Raw genomic sequence first — 21,813 nt, forward strand, 5'->3', positions numbered from 1 at the left:
TTTTATTCTGAAGAAGTCTCGGGCTTGACCTAGATGAAAGTGCTTAATAAATTGTAACATAAGCAATACATTGGAGAATTATTTTTGTTTGGCCTTTGTCACAGTTATCCTGTTGTTAGTGATGCCTAAAAAGGCACTATAGGGTTGGATAATGTTTTGGCCACTATCCAAAAGCCTAGAGGTGACAGATGAAGACCACCTCTGGCAAAGCAACATCGTCTGTCAACCCTGTCCTCCGTGGTTTACAAGTAATGGACCTCTTTGGAATGACACCAGTAACTAAGCCAATTGTTAAAGTCAATCATTTTCTGTTGCTATTGTGGCATTATCCTTGGAAACAGTAGAATGATGCTCAATGCCAGGCTCATACCTGCCTGTGATACATATTCTGAGAGCTCAATCATGTCCCTCTCTTCATATCATTCAGTGAGGTGCATATCATCATTCACAACCACATGGACTATGACTGAGTCATACTGTCCTTAGGGGTAAGTAATCTGAGTGTTTGCATGATCCGGCAGATCCTGGCCCATGTCACTTCACACAGTTACCATGAGATATATTCTTCTTAAATGTTTCCAATGTCTACTCAGCAAGTTTCCTTTCCTTAATTCAAATATTTTGCAAGGAAAAATACTTCATAGACATCTGCCTGTCCAAGCTGTCTTCTTATTAAAGTTGTTTCCTCAGACAAAAACTATTAGTTGTAATCCAGTTATTGTATTTTTACCTGAATAGGTTTGACTACAGCAAACCTGCAGTGTTTCTGTCAAAGGCAATAGTAAGGAGGGTTACAGCGCATGCCTGTTTTGCCACTGCTTATCTAACATTCTTTAAATAATGCATATCATCTTTTAATTGACACAAATATACCTAATCTGTAAAACATAGCCTCATGTGCAGAGTTACCTACCATAAGGATTCAGTTTAACAGTCACAGGAAGCTTCATTTTCCAAATAAACTTGGTCAGGCTTACCCATGTCAAGGTCTTGATCCAGTTATACGTGAGGTTGTTCTGCGCATGTATTATCTGATTGGTTCCTGCTAGCATGTGTACTGAAACCTGATTTGTGGCCTTCCATCTGCTGGTTTCCTAGCTTCCCATGTATTCTTACAGTTATCCTTGCTCTTGCACATCCCTTTTCATCACAACATCTCTATTCCTTAAACAAGCACTATCAGTTTTCAGGCAATAAGATGTCCTTCCTTGGATCACCATTACCAAGTATAATTGATTATTATTAATGCAAACAAGAAATGTCTTTACCACAGACAGACTCTACAATACTTCTTTAACTTTTCTGCAAAATAACTCCAACTTCCTCAGCAACTCTTTCCCCAATCATTTACACCTCAGCAAATTACTTTGGCATTTTCTTCCTTATATTCCTGTCTGCCTCACCTGCAATACCCTACTTGCAGTATGACATATTTGCCCACTTTTCTTCACCTGCACCTCCTCATTTTCTCCTTCATTACCTACCACCACCACTGATAATGTTCCTCTTATTTGCCATTCTTATCCTCCCTTCAGTAACTTAAACAGTTCTATCTCAGCAACTCCAGAATATTCTCACAAACTCCAGAGCTGGTATCAGATACACGTTATCCAGAACAAAAACTTCCATCCATAGCTATCAACCTCTTAGAGTAACAAATCTGGACAAAGCCATAAATAATGGGGGGACAAAGGTCCAAAAATAGGGATAATTTTGCTCTTACAAACTTAGAAAGTTGATTAACAGGTTTTGCATTAGTGTGAATTCTCTGAAGTGTATGAAGTCTGAATCTCAAATGTATGTCATTATTTTCTGACTTCGGTACTCAAAGATTTGGCAATGATTTGCCAGTAAACCAAGATTTTATGAGTAACAGGCCAAAAATATGAGGTGAAAATCTGAACATTCTGCAAAATTCTGTACAGTTGATAGGTATTCATCCATCCATATAGTTCATAAAATTCCCAAGGCATCTTTTCACCTCTCCACCTTAATTGTCTTATTCCTCGTTAGAGTACCGAATTTTGGACATCCCATCCCATATCGAACCTTCAGCAACTGATTCATGCCAACACAACATGCTGTCTTCTTAATGCATAGAACATAAAAAATAACACATTATTCTCTCAGCACAATTCTGATTTAGTAGCAATTACTGAAATCTGGCTCAGACATGATTCTCCTAGTTTCCTCCATCTTACCCTGTTATAATCTAATGCAGACTCATGTACTTGTATCAGGTTAGGTGGATATGCAATGCTAATCTAGAAAAAATCATATCACTCCCACTATCTTCCAAGCCAATTCTGTTGAAAGCATCAGCTCAAACATCCTAAACTCTACACCTAAACACTCCAATATCAGAAATCTAGATGACTTCAAATGGAACTTTCCTTGTCCTCAACTCACCAGCATGCCCAAATTCTTCACTGACATAGGCACACTACCAAAACCACACTTCTGAACCAAAAATCCTCCAAGCAATCCACACTGGACTTCATTATTACACCCCCCACCTTCTCAAACATATCCATACTTCCACCCATATTCAGTAAACACTGCCCAATCCATTTCACAATCTATTAATCCTCGCCTATACTTCATTATTTTGGACCACAGTCCAAGAACATATCAAACAAAAAAAAATGACTTCTCTTCCTATGATTGGTCACCATTTACTTTGTTAGATGACCCAAATGCATCTGCTATATGCTTCATCCAGACTCTACCTCACCAACAAGATAAATTCATCCCCTCTCATTGCAATACTGTAGAAACCCCACAAAACTGAATGAATGACTACTGAATTCAATCATCTCTTTAAACTTAGAGATGACATGTGGCTAAAGTGGAAACAAATGTGTTTCAGTACTGTGCAACCTTGATAAACAGTCCACATGCAGCCATAAATCCTTCTTCCAGAAATCCAACCATATATCACTATTAGTAAAACTAAAACATTTCTGGAGAGAAGTTAATGTAATTATAGGTTGACAAGTCCCATAGAACAATAAATCCTCCAAGCTCATTATCAGTGTACAGGCACAGCTGTCCAGCTCTGTCCTTTTCTAAAAGTTTAGCCAGGTAACAAAATTAATTGCAATCCTCTCCACCACAGCCTTGAACCACCCATCCTTCCACTCTACTTTAAAGTCACGCACCCCAAGAAAATTGCTGCCATACTAAATAATATCTGTATTGCAATCCCTCAGCCTCTGACCATGGCTCATGTTGGAGACTCTGACACCCACATCTACCACCTATTATCATCAAAAATATTATTCCCCACATCAAGAAAACTGCTTTAGTTTATATCCTCCAAACAATAATCCACCCTAACAGACAATGGGAAAACTCTGTGAAATGGTAATTTACATGCAATTATCTAAAGATGTCCAAACATATCTGTCACTGAAACCAACATACTCAGTAATACAGACAGGGACAATCTCAGTGGGACCCTCTTCAAAGAATTCACAAAATCCTTAGATCTCATTAATAACTCCATTCTGCTTAACAAGCTAACAGAAATTGGTGTTAGTAAAGGCAATCTTCCTTGCTTCAAGGATTTCCTTCAGACTGTTTCTTTAAATTCAAAACAAGAACATCCCTCTCTAATATACCACTTTTATATTCTGCCATCTCCCAACATTCAGTTCTTCACTTTTATTTTACATATTTATAAACAAACTGCCTTATGACCTCCATTGCATACCATTTATTCTACATACAGATGACACAGTCATCTACAGGTCCAGTCAAAATCAGAAAGGTATTTAGAACCAGATTTAGTTTGACATGCACACTCTCCATGACAGGCTGCTCAATCCCAAACTGATACTTAATCCCTCAAATCTCAAAACAACATTGTTCAGGAGTTATCAGAAACTGATCCACATTCCCAAAGATCTGCACATCTCAGACCTTAACAATGCCAGTATAGAAAACACTACACATTTCATATACCTTATCTCAACTTCCAACTCCACATTGAAGAAACATGAAAGGGTATCAACCTCCTTGTTTATTTGGACAGCAAAATCTAATCTTACCTTTCAACTCCCACAAGAACAGCAATTATTAAAGATGTCATCTAACTCAACTGCAATATGGCCTGCCTGTCATAGAAGCTGCTATCCCCTAAAAGTTCCCTTTAACACCCTAACACTTTCAGAACAAAATATGCCATTTTAACACTAACTCTCCTCCTCATGAGCACCACTGCTGTATAATTTTCAAAGCCAAATGACTTCCCATTAAAAAAAGATTCTGACCTTCTTCTTGGTGCTTTACTTTTTAACTAGTATACCTTGACACTTACTTCACCCATTCTCAAAACTAATACAGAAAACATCATCATACAACCTTAAAAGCTGCTCCCAGACAGTTCCTCACACTTTTCACTTCCTCAGACAAACTTTACTGCACCCTGCATGTTTCTCCATCTTAGGTCCTATCCTGTGGTGAGCTTTACCCAATAACCCAATGGAGTTCACCTCTTATTCCAACTTTAGGTAGCAATTAAAAAAAAAAACACTTGAAGAAGCCCAGTGCTCCTGCCAACAAAAAGGACACATCATCCAGACAGTTGTTTAGTATTCCATCAGGCATTCTCAGTTCACCCCTGCTTTTTTATATATATATATTTATGGGTCTACCTGAAAACGCAGAAATTCCAGAACGCCGACAACGAGAACACCGACACCAGAAGATCGACAATGGAGAAGACCGACAGTTGAGAATCCCGACGCTGAGAACACCGACATGTTAAGGTAAGTGTGCGATAGGGACGGACATTAGAGTCAGGGTGTGGGTAAGGTAAGTGTGTGATAGTGACGGACGTTAGGATAGGGTAAGGGTCAGGTAAGTGTGCGATAGTGACGGACTTTAGGTTTAGGGGAGGGTTAAGTGAATTAGGGTTAGGGTTGGAGTAAGGTAAGTTTGCGATAGTGACGGACTTGAGGGTTAGGGGCGGATTAAGTGAGTTAGGGTTAGGGTAAGGGTAAGATAAGTGTGCGATAGTGACAGACCTTAGGGTTAGGGTTTGGGTTAAGGTTAGTGCATGCATAGTTGTGTATGTAAGGTTTAGTGTAGGTTTGTAAGGTTTCTGGTGTGCTTGTGTTGTGTGTGTGCTTTTTTGGAAAGGTATTTGTTTTGTTGATTGTCGGGATTTTGGGTTGTCAGGCATGTAAAGTTTTGTGTTTTTGAACTTTCTTTTTTTTTCATTTTTTTCGTGTCGGTTATTTCATTGTCTGTGTTTTGGCATGTCTGTGTTATCATGTAGACCCATATATATATATATATATATATATATATATATATATATATATATATATATATATATATATATATATACATTTATTTTTTTTTTTGAGAGACAGAGAGAGAGAGAGAGAGATACAAATAAAAATATAGCTATATAGAGGCATAGCTATAGATGTATTGATATATCTACACACACACACACACACACACACACACACACACACACACACACACACACACACACACATAAATATTTATATATATAGATAAAGAGAGATAGATATAGACTTAAATATAGATGTATTGATGTGTCTGCGTGTGTATGTGTGTATATGTGTCAGAATAAATAGGCAGATAGATAGAGGTACACTCAGAGATTAGGTGGATGAACATATCCACATTGTTACATGTTCAATAAATGGATGAAATACTTCTTGACGCAAAAACTCAAGAAGGGAATCTTCATATGCAGTGTGAGAGTGCATGACAAATGGCTGGAATCATACATCAGAACATAAGCCTTTACAATTGATGTGGTGTTTCAGCTTTGTCATATAGCTTTAAAGGTGTACTGGTGGGTGTACCTTGTGCCCCAGCCTACACAAACTTGGTAATGACATACTGGTGACAACTTTCACCAGGACTTCATTAACAGTTGTGTAGGCACTGCACAGTACCTACACAAAGTGAGTGTATTAGCAAAATGAGCAGCATCCATAACTAAACATGTAATGAGCAGCATCCATAAGTAAACATGTAATGAGCAGCATCCATAACTAAACATGTAATGAGCAGCATCCATAAGTAAATATGTAATGAGCAGCATCCATAACTAAACATGTAATGAGCAGCATCCATAACTAAACATGTAATGAGCAGCATATAATTAAACATGTAATGAGCAGCATCCATAACTAAACATGTAATGAGCAGCATATAACTAAACATGCAATGAGCAGCATCCATAACTAAATATGTAATGAGCAGCATATAACTAAACATGTAATGAGCAGCATCCATAATTAAACATGCAATGAGCAGCATCCATAACTAAACATGTAATGAGCAGCATCCATAACTAAACATGTAATGAACAGCATCCATAAGTAAACATGTAATGAGCAGCATCCATAACTAAACATGTAATGAGCAGCATCCATAACTAAACATGTAATGAACAGCATCCATAAGTAAACATGTAATGATCAGCATCCATAACTAAACATGTAATGAGCAGCATCCATAAGTAAACATGTAATGAGCAGCATCCATAACTAAACATGTAATGAGCAGCATATAATTAAACATGCAATGAACAGCATCCATAACTAAACATGTAATGAGCAGCATCCATAACTAAACATGTAATGAGCAGCATATAACTAAACATGCAATGAGCAGCATCCATAACTAAACATGTAATGAGCAGCATATAACTAAACATGTAATGAGCAGCATCCATAATTAAACATGCAATGAGCAGCATCCATAACTAAACATGTAATGAGCAGCATCCATAACTAAACATGTAATGAACAGCATCCATAAGTAAACATGTAATGAGCAGCATCCATAACTAAACATGTAATGAGCAGCATCCATAAGTAAACATGTAATGAACAGCATCCATAAGTAAACAAGTAATGAGCAGCATCCATAACTAAACGTGTAATGAGCAGCATCCATAAGTAAACATGTAATGAGCAGCAGCCATAACTAAACATGTAATGAGCAGCATCCATAAGTAAACATGTATGCTGCTCATTGTGCTTACATGGACACATGTGTCCTGTGGCCAGCAATAGTGTTTGCTTTCATGGAAAGGTGTTTGCATGCAGCAGCCCACAAAGTAAACAAAACAAATTGCATATAGGTCGTTCTCAGATACAAGCACAAGCTGTAACCCACAGATATTTAGGGCAAATGCATGGAAACAATGCAGAATGAGGAGAAGTGAAATGGGGGAAATGGCACACATAACTGTGATAAAATAATTAGCAGTCCTGTAGAAGGGGAAATGTTTAAAGAATACACATATTTTGCAGGCAAATTTGATGATGACATGGTATAGGAAGCATTATGAACATAAAACCGGCAAGGCTGATGTAATGATATTTTATGTAAATGCCAATCCCTCAGGTAAGCACAGAAAAATTAACAAACATGTTGATAAAGGATGTCGACTGGGACATAAAACTGAAAAGGGGAGAATAGCTGTGATATGCGTATTAATGAAATGGTTGATAACAATTAACAGTTCTGAAGAGATATTATGGGGTGAATGCATAGACTGCATTCATAGTTTATAAGGATGAATATACAGAGAACTAATGTATGAAAGCATGACAACACCAAAGAAGAGCAAAAAGACATTATAGCTTTAATGTCAGGTAACTCAGAAACGAGCATGTCTATGTATGGAGATGACTGTGGCACCAATAGGAAAGGGGTTCATTATCTATGAGCATGTAATAGACAGGTAATCATTATATGTTTATGCAAATAATACATGCCAATCTAATAACAAACAACATACAAAAATGACCAATGTCAAGACTGAGCAGATGACATGTCAGGAGTCCAGTGCTGCCTTTGCTGATGTGCAGATATGTCTGACATATTAATAATGGGCATGGTCACAGAGAATTGCACGGAACTGTAACAGAATAGCAGTCCAACATCGGCAATACAATGGAAAGTGCATCACAAAAAACTGTGTTGCTTCTCTATGGGACCTTCCTGTTCTCTTTCTCTTCCTCCATCAATTACTCCTGATGGTCACCCTGCATTCCATGCAGATATTCACATTTATGTAATCACACATCTTCCAGTAAGCTGTGTACTATGATGGAAACAATGGCAGTATGAAACATCAACTGGATAACATGCAATACAGGGCATAATTATCTTATGAATAGGTAATGCATATGAGCAACAAATGACATAAGAAACATTTCCAACATACCCGAAAATATATCAGAGGAATGCATAAAAATCAGGGGTGCCATGAACATATATATACTGGTCACATAGGAAAGAACACCCCCAAAGGTCAAATAGCACTATCATACCATATAGGTGCACTGCTGACCCACATGATATGACAATGCATGAAAATGCTGGCCTGTGATTGTATGTAAGGGACAGTAGTCTAAGAGACAAATGTTACCAAATTCAAAACACTGCCTGTTATACAAGACAATCTCCAGACCCCTACGTTACTACCTGTGTCGCATCAGATAGCAGTGGAGACTGTCACAAGTAACTGATATGAATGTGTGTGTCAAACACAGGAAGTATGGATAGCATATAAGCAATCTGAGTTAGTCATAATGCCAGACATGAGCTACATATGCTAGTGTCCAGACAACACTGAGTATTATAATATGACTGATTGTCTCTGACAAAAGAAGCTGTGTCCATCACATGGGACACACACTGTCCCAGAGCTCAACACCAGTATAAATGTGTAGGTATGCTATTAATGCCAACACTCAATGCACATGCCATGGGAGGATTCAAAGTATGCTATTAATGCCAACACTCAATGCACATGCCATGGGAGGATTCAAAGTATTTCAGTGCCATGCAATCACAACCTTTGATGATATATCATTGTCCAACATAAAAATGGATAACAATAAGTAGATGCAAATGTTTATTTTTTCCTTTTTTCTGATGATATTACATTCATGTAATGTTATGTTACCCCTCTCAGGAAATGACATCTTGATGAACCACAAGCAGGACAGTGGAAGTTGTACAACTAATATGACAAACCACCTATGCTAAATTATTATACTATCTGTAAGTGTGGTAAACAATCTCTGGAATGATGGGGATCATGGAGGTCCATCACAATGTCAATCAGCACATTGTCACCATGGTAAGGCCCCACAATGCCAACAGGCACTGAATGGGGGACCTTGAACACATGAGCATGTAATAGCAGAAAATACATGGATATTACCCAGGATGAGTGCACCAAGGTAGTAATATCACTACAGGTGTGACATATGTGGATATGTGAGGGCATGACATCATGTACTTTCTGAAAGGAATACGTGTGCCTGTGATTGTATCATCAACAGTCAGCGTGTTGTCTCATTTTGCCATGCCAGCGGATACACTTCCTACATATGTAGTACAAGGGACATGGAAGCCAATGTCATCATTTTTCTGAACAAAAGCATTGCTATGTGGTAAAATTGTCACATCTCTCAGTAAGAGAGCAACATCTACATGCATACAAAGCCAGTGTGAATGATAATACTGTTAATAACATGTACAGTCACAATAACACTGACACAACATACTCTGAGCATAAATGGATGGATTCAATTAAATACCCACGATCATAAACTAAACTTCTGTGCCTGAAATGCAAGTACCAGATGACAATGTTGAAGTACAAATGAGACAGTGCACATTTAAATGGATGACATCACCACTGTTTATAAGTGGTTGTTTATGATAAAATGTGTCCAAATTATAATATGACTGAACATCTACTCACCATATATGTTCTTGCAGTAAGTATACAAAGTATGAGGGTGAAAGCCACACCCACAGCTGAACTCTCATCCTACCTGTGTAGCCACTCTATTGTACAAGGTGCACTATTAAAGCCATGCAACACAGGAGAATGTGCATCCAAATGAGACATACTGCAGGTACGTTAGCAGTGAGTAACCACAGTGTGGACAACATGGCATTCTCCCTGGTTACACTATGAATTGCTAGTGTCACAGAGTTCCACTGTAATTCTAATATGGATACATAAAGGTGGTCATAAGATGACCAGTGTTATAGGACAGTAATAACTGTCACAATATTGAGGCATAGTTGGATTCAAACCACCTACCTATCTACTTACAAAATGTACAATGCACATTATCAGCAGACAGTGCCACATAAGAATATTGAATGCAATTTTGACAGATAACATCAATGAAGGGATGACATCACCAGTATATTGCCAAGGAGATTTACCAGTTTACCAGATAGAATTATTTTCACAGCAAATCAGGGCTTGTAAAAGTTGCCATGAGATACATGTGTAAAAAAATCATGACTGCACTGGCAGTCACACTTGCCGAAGTTTAGGAATGCTGTAGTCAAACATCTTATTTGGCTATTTACATGTTATTGAGAATACTGTCAAACATGCAGGCAATGCAGTAGAAATCTGACATTAAAATAGCTTACGTTCACTTCTAAAAAAATGACCTCATCATTGTGTTGAGCCACTGGTGTAGGCAGACAATATAATTCTGTTATATTTTGCTGTAAACGATGCCAACAAAAAAACTGACATATGATGGATGGGAACATTTACTCCACTCCCCACTTAACAAATGTTTGCATCACTTTCCCTCTAAAAACATGAAATGGGTATCTTTTAACCTATGACACTGTTACTTTAAACATTAAACTAAAATGTGTACTGCCTAAATAAGCAGAGTTTCCTTTATGTAATGAATAGAAAATAGTACCCACTACATTACAAAGAATTGTGGATGTTATGGGTGGTCTTAAGCAATGGTGTAGTCATCCTTGGACTTGAAAATGTATAGATTGTATGTACAAATGCTCACTTATCTCTAAAAATCACACACACACACACACACACACACACACACACACACACACACACACACACACACACACACACACAAACACACACACGTCTATCAAACTGAGTGTTGAACCTCAGTTTATACACTCTAGAGAGTAATGTGCTAGTCACAAGCACCACAGATGAATATGCACAATGCCTGGATGAAATTGGATATTGGAATATCTGACAAGATCGATGCTTGGAAGAGATAGTACTGTGCATCCCAGTTTATGCAACAAATGCACAAATGCATATGCACAGGACAATGTAACATCATTATGATTTTCACATGCAGTGGCATACCTTGATAATGTAACATACAGACTGTCCTTTCTGTACATTGTGATACAGTGATGGATATTCACTTTACACATAACTGAATGACATGTAAATTGACTGTTGTGCACCAGTGCCTTATCAATCAAGCATTCCTGTGACTTCTTATTGGGATTTTTGCACACCTGTTTTGTCTCATACTTGCAATATGTGCATTGGCAGGACATACATGGACGTCTGGTGTAGGACAGTGCACTGCAGAATGACAGTGGTAGAAGCAGTGGAAATAAATTATCCAAACTAGTAACATGGTGCAACTGTAAACACTGTAGAGAAGACACAGTACTTTAACAAAATTAATTAGTTGAGTTAACATCCTTATCAAAAATGTTCATCACTGAGAAACAGTAATACAGACATACAAACTTGATGCAAGAGAAAACTATGATCTTTGGTTTTCTTGTACTGTTTAAGCGCAGTGCCACTGAGCTGATTTTTGCTGCTGATGGCAAAGTATTAGCACATAGGTAATCATATACTGAACTGCTGAACTTAGTACACTTGTTAGCAGTACTCTGTGATGTTCTGTGCCAATTCCTGTATGATGATCTTTACAAGACAGCACTTACAGTAGGTAGCAGGCTGATTTGTATAGCAGCATGATGATATTGTGCGAAGTAAAGGGATTTAGTCAATATTTACTGAAACAGTAGTCAGACAAAACAATGAAATGTTGTCATCCATATGTATTCAAACATTTTCAGCATTCCAATAAACAATTCAAACCTGAGTGTTATCTTGGCGCAATATGCATAAATATATGTGTGTGAACATTAATAGATGACAGCTGATTTCAGCAAACGTGACTGTATGTAATCAGCTTTATTACCCTACTGACCACTGTAATCTATAAATCCAAGTATTCATCTTGTGTAATTTACATTAAACTGAATAAACATAGTTTAACACAGTTGCACAAAGTGAGACAGAGTAATGTGGATGAGGGTAATCAATTTCAAATGCACTTCTTTAACCGATTGCAAATGTATTAGCATTAGTTGTGTTTGCTGCCCAGCACTGAATATTATGTAAATCGAGAGTTGGAGGAAAAATTACACAGAAAGCAATGATACATCATCAGGGTGACAGGGACAAAATTATTTATCAAAGAAGAAAGACTATGGTGCCTCACAACAACTTGTAGTCAACTGGTACAACTACCTTACTGAACCAAAAGCAGTCTTTAACAATTTGCAGATGTCTTTAATAGGACCCACAACATTAGCTCACGACACCACAAAGAAATTTATACTTTTCAGTATTAAAATAACACTATTGAAGCACACTGAATATGTATGGAAGAAGAAGGGTGGAACACAGTAAGTCACACACAGATGCAGAGAGGAATGGCACAAATCTATTTTTGTAGGACATGTAGGAGCAGTTGTACAGTGTGCTAGTCTTACTTATGAAATTATCAGTAATCAGTCCTGCTCTGTACATAAAAGGATTGTTTTTGATACAAATAAGTGGTGGGAGGGTGAAAAAAACATGAATAACTAACCAGGATAAGGTTGGCTTGCAAAGTCTCTCTGTTAGGGCTGCAATATTTTTGAGAATGATGTCTTGTTGAACTATTCTAATGTTATGTTAAGGGAATGTTTTATATGTCGAGATATAACAGACATTTGCAAGTAAATATATGATAGGAATATGAAATGCCATGAAGTAATATACAGACATACTGTTGTAATCAAACCCATGACACTGTTTCAAGAAAAGACAGTATTCATTGTCACTCAGCAGTGCTATGCTATGCCAAACTCTGCAGAAGTGCAGAGGACATAAAGTGAATACCTTTCCATTAGCCGTTTCTGGCCATGAGTGTGTTGTGTGTGAATCTGTTCACCAGATTAAACATGGGAAAAAGGGGAAGATAGGACAGTGGTGAAAATGGGTTGGTTAGCAGGGGTAGCACGCAAGGAAAAGAATACAGGAATATGCAGGAATATCTTAACACAGCACTGTAGCTATGCACTACTTCACAACATCAACTTACTGTTTTACACTCAATTTCATGAGTTTCCAGAATCCCCACAGCAATGGTGGGTGACAACAATGGAATACTGTTGTATGGCCAATTCCACCAAATCTATTGTGTCACATAGGCAAGGTGGAGAGCTATGTATGGGGCATAATTTTTTTTGTGGGACAAGAGCAAATTTTTTTCAGTTTGGGAGAGAGAGGGATGTTGGGAAAAGTACTCAGGAATGGGAGGGTCGGGTAGGTAGAGTAGGTTAGGAAGCATCTGCAGGCATACAAGACAAACAGGGATGGTGATGGAGACAAAAGGTTGGGGGACACCATGTCTAGGAATAGGTAGAGGTCATTGGAGGTATACTCACATCAAGCATGAGAACAGTGAGAATGTAATCCTCACTCTCAGAACTGTCATTGCTATCTCCTGCAGCAGCTCTCCTAGTCAGTGCCAAATGTTGCATAATTTTTGCAAAATGACATAGTACCCTTTCATCCCAGCCAATACATGCACCAAGGCCCCTCTCCATGATATCCTTCACAAGCTCTGTCAGATCCTTCCAGGTGACAAAATCACCACCTCCACTGGTACTGGTCCTGAAGGGTAGCACTCCACCAGCAGCCAGAGCAGAGCTACCTGACATACTTAGACCATGTAGGATAGGGGGTGTGGAGGCAACACTGACAGGCTGTGACTCTGAAGTCCTGGGTGTCTGTGCTGCCAACTGTTATGGGAATGGCAGGCTGGGCTGCAGTGATCGGTTTATCTCTCTGTACTGCTGCTGATTAAATTGCATCAGCAAGTTATGCAAAAAGCAGATAGTTAGTGAATTATAACCCCTCCTCCACGCTAAAAAAAAACCCAAGACAGATAAGGGTAAAGGAAGACAAAATAAAAGATAATTAGATACATGTCATGTAACATTAATGTATATGTTAAACAAACTTCTACTTGGCAATTTATAAACAACTATGATAATTCACTGTGGCACAGTTTTGAAGCAGCCATATGTGGTGGAAAGGTATTTATGTGTTTTTAAATAAACAATTATCAGTGATCTAATATAATAAACAACTGCAATTCTTTCAGTATGATGGATTTGACTTATGTATTCTAATTGAATAATTACAATTACCATAATGTAATTCATCCTGACAGACTGTTATTAAGAATTTTGGAGTGAGTTGGATAAAGAGGTGGTGAGTGTACCCAAGACTGAGAGACTGGGTGATTGGAGCGGATTTCAGTGGGCATGTTGGTGAAAGGAACAGAAAGGATGAGGAAGTGATGGGCATGTATGGTGTTAAGGAAAGGAATGCAGAAGATCAGATGGTAGTGGATTTTGTGAAAAGGATGGGCATGGCTGTGGTGAATACGTATTTTAAGAAGAGGGAGGAGCATAGGGTGACATACAAGAGTGGAGGAAGATGCACACAGGTGGATTATATCTTATGCAGGAGCACCAGTCTGAAGGAGATTGGAGACTGTAAAGTGATGACAGGGGAAAGTGTAGGCAGCATAGAATGGTGGTCTGTAGGATGATGTTTGTGATCAAGAAGAGGAGGACAAGTGTGAAAGCAGTGCCAAGGATTAAATGGTGGAAGTTGAAAAAGGGTGATTGTGAGCTGGAGTTCACGGAAGAGTTAAAACAGGCATTGGGGGCAGTGAAGAGTTACCGAATAGCTGGGTAACTACAGCAGAGATGGTAAGGGAGACAGCTAGAAAGGTGCTTGGTGTTACATCTGAACAGAGGAAGGAGGACAAGGAGACCTGGTGGTGGAATGAGGAAGTACAGGAGATTATACAGAGGAAAAGGCTGGCGAAGAAGAAGTGGGATTGTCAGAGAGATGAAGAAAGTAGACAGGAGTATAAGGAGATGAGGAGCATGCCGAAGAGAGAGGTGGTGAAGGCTAAGGATAAGGCATATGGAGAGTTGTATGAAAGGTTGAAACCTAAAGAGGGAGAAAAGGACCTGTACCAATTGTCTAGACAGAGGGACCAAGCTGGGAAAGATGTGCAGCAGGTAAGGGTGATAAAGGATAGTGAGGGAAACATCCTCACAAGTGAGGAGAGTGTGTTGAGCAGATGGAAACAGCACTTTGAGGGGGTGATGAATGAAGAGAATGAAAGAGAGAGAAGGTTGGATGATGTGGAAATAGTGAATCAGGAAGTGAAATATATTCTCAAGGAGGAAGTACGGCGAGTTATGAAGAGGATGAATAATGGAAAGGCTGTTGGTCCAGATGACATACCAGTGAAAGCATGGAGTTGCTTAGGAGAAATGGCAGTGGAGGTCTTAAGCAGATTGTTTAATGAAATCTTGGAAAGTCTGAGGATGTCTGAGGAGTGGAGAAAAAGTGTTTTGGTACCTATTTTTAAGAATAAGGGTGATGTGCAGAGTTGTAGTAACTACAGAGGGATAAAACTAATCAGTCACAGCTTGAAGTTATGGGAAAGAGTAGTGGAAGCTAGGTTAAGAAGGGAGGTGATGATTAGCGATTAGCAGTATGGTTTCATGCCGGAAAAGAGCACTACAGATGTGATGTTTGCTCTGAGATTGTTGATGGAGAAATATAGGGAAGGTCAGAAGGAGTTGCATTGTGTCTTTGTGGACTTGGAGAAAGCATATTATAGGGTGCCTAGAGAGGAGTTGTGGTACTGTATGAGGAAGTCAGGAGTGGCAGAAAAGGATGTAAGAGTGGTACAGGATATGTATGAGGGTAGTGTGACAGTGGTGAAGTCTGCAGTGGGAGTAACAGATCCATTTAAGGTGGAGGTGGGATTAAATCAAGGATCAGCTCTGAGCCCTTTCTTATTTGCAATGGTGATGAACAGGTTGACAGACAAGATCAGACAGGAGGCCCCATGGACTATGATGTTGGCAGATGACATTGTGATCTGTAGTGAGAGTAGGGATCAGGGTGAGGAGATCCTGGAGAGGTGGAGATATGCTCTAAAGAGGAGAGGAATGAAGGTCAGCAGGACTAAGACAGAATATGTCTGTGTGAATGAGAGGGAGGATAGAGAAATGGTGAGGATGCAGGGAGTAGAGCTGGCGAAGGTGGATGAGTTTAAGTACTTGGGATCAACAGTTCAGAGTAATGGTGAGTGTGGAAGAGAGGTGAAGAAGAGAGTACAGGCAGGGTGGAATGGGTAAAGAAGTGTGTCAGGAGTGATTTGTGACAGATGTGTACCAGTAAGAGTGAAAGGGAAGGTCTATAAGAGGGTAGTGAGACCAGCTATGTTGTATGGGTTGGAGATGGTGGCATTGACAAAAAGGCAGGTGTTAGAGCTGGAAGTGGCAGAGTTAAAGATGTTAAGATCTGCAGTGGGTGTGACAAGGATGGACAGGAATTGTATTAGAGGGTCAGCTCAGGTTGGACAGTTTGGAGACAAAGTCAGAGAGGCAAGATTGCGTTGGTTTGGACATGTGCTGACGAGGGATGATGGGTATATTGGTAAAAGGATGCTAAGGATGGAGCTGCCAGGTAACAGGAAAAGAGGAAGGCCTAAAGTAAGGTTTATGGACATGGTGAGAGAGGACATGCAGGCGGCTGGTGTGACTGAGTAATATGCAAAGGACAGGAAGAAATGGAAACAGATGATCCACTGTGGTGACCCCTAACAGGAACAGTCAAAAGAGAAGAAGACCATTGTTAAGATCTTATGAACAATTTATAAAATAATGCAGTATATGGGTAATGAAACCAAATGCAGTGAAATTGGTATTGTATTGCCTAATACAAACAGCAACACTAATTTGGGAAGGCACACATGCTTGAGATGACTGATGATCTATGCCTGCTGGAGATGCTACTGCTTGACAGAATATAAAAAAATATTGTGGCAATAAGTTTTACTAGATTCATACATACCCTGTGCCTCTCTGAGGTACATTAATCTCTCCTGGTGTTGCTCATGGTTTGCAGCAATCTGATATGCAACTATGGAGAAGAAAAAGAAGACAAATATATACAGAAGCACAGTGAGTAACTGCATTGGTTGGCTAGATAACTGCAGCCATTGCATAGACAGGTTATGTGTCAGAATACATACACAGTTTTAAATTCAGCTGCCCATTGGCTTTGGAAGTTCTGCCATTGCTTTTTAATGTAACTGTAGTGGTGTTGACATTGTTCCCTGGTGCTATGGCCTTCTACTAAGTCCTGTTATAATCATCCCTGCAACAGCTTATGGCTGTAGCACTTACCAAAGAGTGCCACAAGTATCCTGGACTGCTCAACACCCCACATTTGTGCTCTAAATTTAGCAGCATTCTGTCCATCACCAGCCATGTCTGCAAAAGCCAAGTTTACAAACTACAAGTGGTTAGGAGGGTGGCCTAATGGTTAAGGTGTTTGCCTTACAAACACAAGGTGCAGGGTTTGAGTTTGAGTCTCACAAGGGATAATTGGCTAGGCTTAAAATGGCTAGCAAGGACAGTTAGCCTAGTACTAATCTATGAACCTATGAATCGGCAACTAATTCAGATCTTACATGTTACCAGTGTAGAGCAAACAGTCACATCTTGCCAAATGCATTTGCTTGACTGAAATCAGATGGAGCCCTTGGCAGACACACTGGAACTACTTAAAGCAGAAAGCAAAAAATTGTAAAACATGGCATTGAGCTGTGCCATGTGTGTTACTCTACCCATTGTCACAGTTTCCAGTGTTCAACACTGGGCCACCTACTGGCATAGCTTTTGAAGGTTGTAGTTTGGAAGGTGAAAGACATATTATCATTTTGGGGGTATACCCAATGTTAAAATATTTTTGTAACAGCTGGGAATAGAAGCTATGGGACACAGGAGGAAAAAAGTTGCAAATGTATTAACTGACATTGCCACAGGTGAGCTAACTTTACACCGTGGAAATTTGACAATTAATGATATCTGAATGACTCTGTGGAAGGTTGGGCGCCGGGCTAGCAACTCAACACCGTAAAACTCCACTGCCAATCATGAGCAGACAGGTGATCTGCTGTGGCAAACCCTAACAGGGAAAAAGCCAAAAGAAGAAGAATGATATCTGAATGAATGGACATACACTTCAGAGTGACATATATGCATATTGTTGTAATCCTCTCTTAAAATGCATTCTTATGTAAAAGTACTTTTTACTGCAGGTAAGTCTGGTTCACATGGGTGCAGCTGAATGTCATGATCAAGACAGGTTAGTTTATGTAACATGCATAATTCATAAGACATACATGTCCTAAACACATATTTGGGATATGTGATGAGTTGTGATGATTTCAACAGAAGCACTGTGCGCTTCATACATATGCAGGTGATATTTATATTAAATGTACTCATTGTTATGTCAAGGAAGGTGGACATATATTTGGTTGTGTTTGTCTTTAAAACATTAATCATATATGCTAAAAAACACATTTTCATTCTGCAATGCTTACTGATAAACTGGTTAAAAAGAAACTTGCTTAACATTTCTTTATTCTTACAGTATCATTAAAAAAGTTATGAGAAATGTGCTTATTACACCATTTTTAAAAGGTATCTTGACATTGTGATCTGTAGTGACAGTAGGGAACAGATGGAGGAGACCCTGGAGAGGTGGAGATATGCTCTAGAGAGAAGAGGAATGAAGGTCAGCAGGACTAAGACAGAATATATGTGTGTGAATGAGAGGGAGGATAGAGAAATGGTGAGGATGCAGGGAGTAGAGGTGGCGAAGGTGGATGAGTTTAAATACTTGGGATCAGTAGTTCAGAGTAATGGTGAGTGTGGAAGACAGGTGAAGAAGAGAGGACAGGTAGGATGGAGTGGGTGGAGAAGAGTGTCAGGATGAAGCTGCCAGGTAACAGGAAAAGAGGAAGGCCTAAGATAAGGTTTATGGATGTGGTGAGAGGACATGCAGGTGGTTGGTGTGACAGAGCAAGATGCAGAGAACAGGAAGAAATGGAAGCAGATGATCTGCTGTGGCAACCCCTAATGGGAGCAGCTGGAAGAAGAAAGAAGGATCTTCTAACTGGATTTAAACCCGTTTTAGGCAGTACAGTTTATCTAAAGTAACTGCCCTTGCACCCTGTATCACAGATATAGCTCTGCATGGATGTTTCAAAAGTGTTTATTTAGTAGGTGGAATTTCTCCAGAGTGCTGAAGACAGTGCACCATTACTAAGTATGTTTGAGCTATGTAAGGCAGGCTAAACTAAACTTTTAAATTTTTTATTTAGGTGGTGAACTGTGTTTGCATATTGCCAAGCAGAGAACAAATGTACCTTAAAGTGGAAAAAACTAAGAAGTAAATATTGTGAATTATGGCAAAGCATTCAGTAAACAAGATTTGAACAATGCTTCACGTACCATCTTTCTGTCTATTCAGCTAAGTTACACCTCGTACCACAAAGAAAGTTGCCTGACAGGTGTATTTTTTAAAATTATTCATATCCGAGTTCTGGCAGCTGCACAAAGTCTTCAGGTGATATTGAGCTAAGGCACCCTAGAGAACAAATATTTCTTAAAAAGAAGGTAACAAAAAATCATAATATGATAAATTACAATTTGATGTTTGCATAGGATTGAAAGACTACTTCATGTGCCTTATTCCTCTCTATTCACTTCAGTTACACCTTGTACCACAGAATTTGACATCTGTCATGTGCATTTACTCATGTAAGTACTCTCCATGTTGCAGGGAGCCATGCAAAGCTGACAGGCATGTTTGAGCAACCTAAGGCAGCCTTTACTAAAGTTTTCACTTTCTTTCCTTAGTTAGGCAATTGAGTTTGCGTGATGCCAAGAGACAGCAAATGTACCTTAAAACAAAAAAATGTAAAAGTAAATATTGTGAATTATGGCAAAGTACTTTTCAAACAGGATTCGAACAATGATTTGTGTTCCTTCTTTCTGTTGATAACCCTAAATAACACCTTGTACCACAGAGAAAGTTACATGACAGATTTAGTTTTTGAATGATTACTATCCAGAGAGCTGCTAGCCATGCAAAATTGCCAAGCATTTTTGAGCTACCCATGGCAGTCTAAACTAAATTTTTCACCTTTTCCCTTAAGTAGTGAACCGTGATTGTGTGATGCCAAATGGAGAGCATAAAGAATAAGCATTGCATGGTAATATGTGTTATGTCAATTACAGATAGTGAATGACTACACTGCATATGTATATGTAGCAATGGTCAGAGCAAGAAGTACATTTATGTGACCGGTTCTTCCATCTCACATCTCCATGCAACATCAAACATGCACTTTGTGGAACACATTGGCAGACCTGTCGTTAGTGACATATTATGTTACAATGGACAAAATAATGATCACATGGTGTTGTCAATATTGACAACAGCTGATTTTTGTACAGCAGCTGTGTGGTATCACAAAATGTGATTAAATATATTTCTGATAATCCTTTGCAAAAGTATGTCAGTGAATTTCAACCTTGCATGATATATACTTCATCCATCAGCTCACTCCACTTACACCTTGTGCCACAGATAAAGATACATGTTAGGTGTTTTTTCTTCCCTGGGTACTGTCTAGAGTACTGTCTGCTGTGCAATGCAGCCTAGCTAGTTTGCACAATGTATGGCAGCCTAAACTAACATTTCTACCTTTTTCTTTAACCTGTGAAAGTAATTTTCATGTTACCAAGTGGTGCACAAATAATACCAAATAATACAAGACATAGGGGAGCCAGTATTGAAAAGTTAAGACTGTCAAGCTTCTATATATCAGTCAATGTACTTTCAGAGGGTATGTTTTAAGTCATTTGTCCCAAACACAACCTGACTGGGTGTATATTATGCAAGTTTTACTGTGAAAGATGATTGTTCATACTTTCAGGGTAATCAGAGACACCTGCGAGCCATTAACAAGTAACATTTCTCAGTGCTGGTCCTTCCATTGCTGAGGGTGTGTATATGTAATTATGTAGGTCCCTACACATGTTTGCATTCCCTACACAGAGTGAAGATTTTGGCATTCAGGAATGCTAATGATTTCACACCTCATTTGCATACTCACAGGGCAGCCTCTGTATCATATGACGGTAATGGTGAAGGCAGTGCCCTTGTATCATACTCGGGTGCTGTTTTGAAACAGAGTTACATACTGGTAGAATAGCAGGACTTTGGGTGATTTTGCTAGTTTCTGCAGTGCTGTATTGTCACGGTATTAGCTATTTCTTAAATAATGCTTTTATTTTGACAGTACAAAGTTGAAATGCAGTGACTGATGAGTATTTGTATGCTTTGTATGTATTTCTATTTAGCCCTTACTTTTGATGTAGCCATTTCTGCATTTCTACAATTATTTTACTGAATGCTACATGCCAAAGGTAACTTAATTTTTATGTTATGCTTGCACACTTTTTGTAGATTATGGTATTGTAAGCATGTAGGGAAGTTTGGGGTTATTATCTGTGCTAGCAGGAAAAGGAAAATGTGCTCTGTTTGTGTACTTCTACTGGACTGAACCCCACAGATGTGAATAAGGACATCATAACAGCTTGATATTACCTATGTCATGTTGCACTGATAGTTGCTAAATAGTTTTAAAAAGTTTAAACCTGTGTATCTCCATTACAGAGGAGTTATATAATCTGTGCTGGTTATTGAGTTGAGAATATACTTCTTTTTAT

Source organism: Protopterus annectens, chromosome 5.part0, assembly GCF_019279795.1.
Source record: "Protopterus annectens isolate FY-2018-M chromosome 5.part0, PAN1.0, whole genome shotgun sequence".
In the NCBI taxonomy this organism is placed as follows: domain Eukaryota; kingdom Metazoa; phylum Chordata; order Ceratodontiformes; family Protopteridae; genus Protopterus; species Protopterus annectens.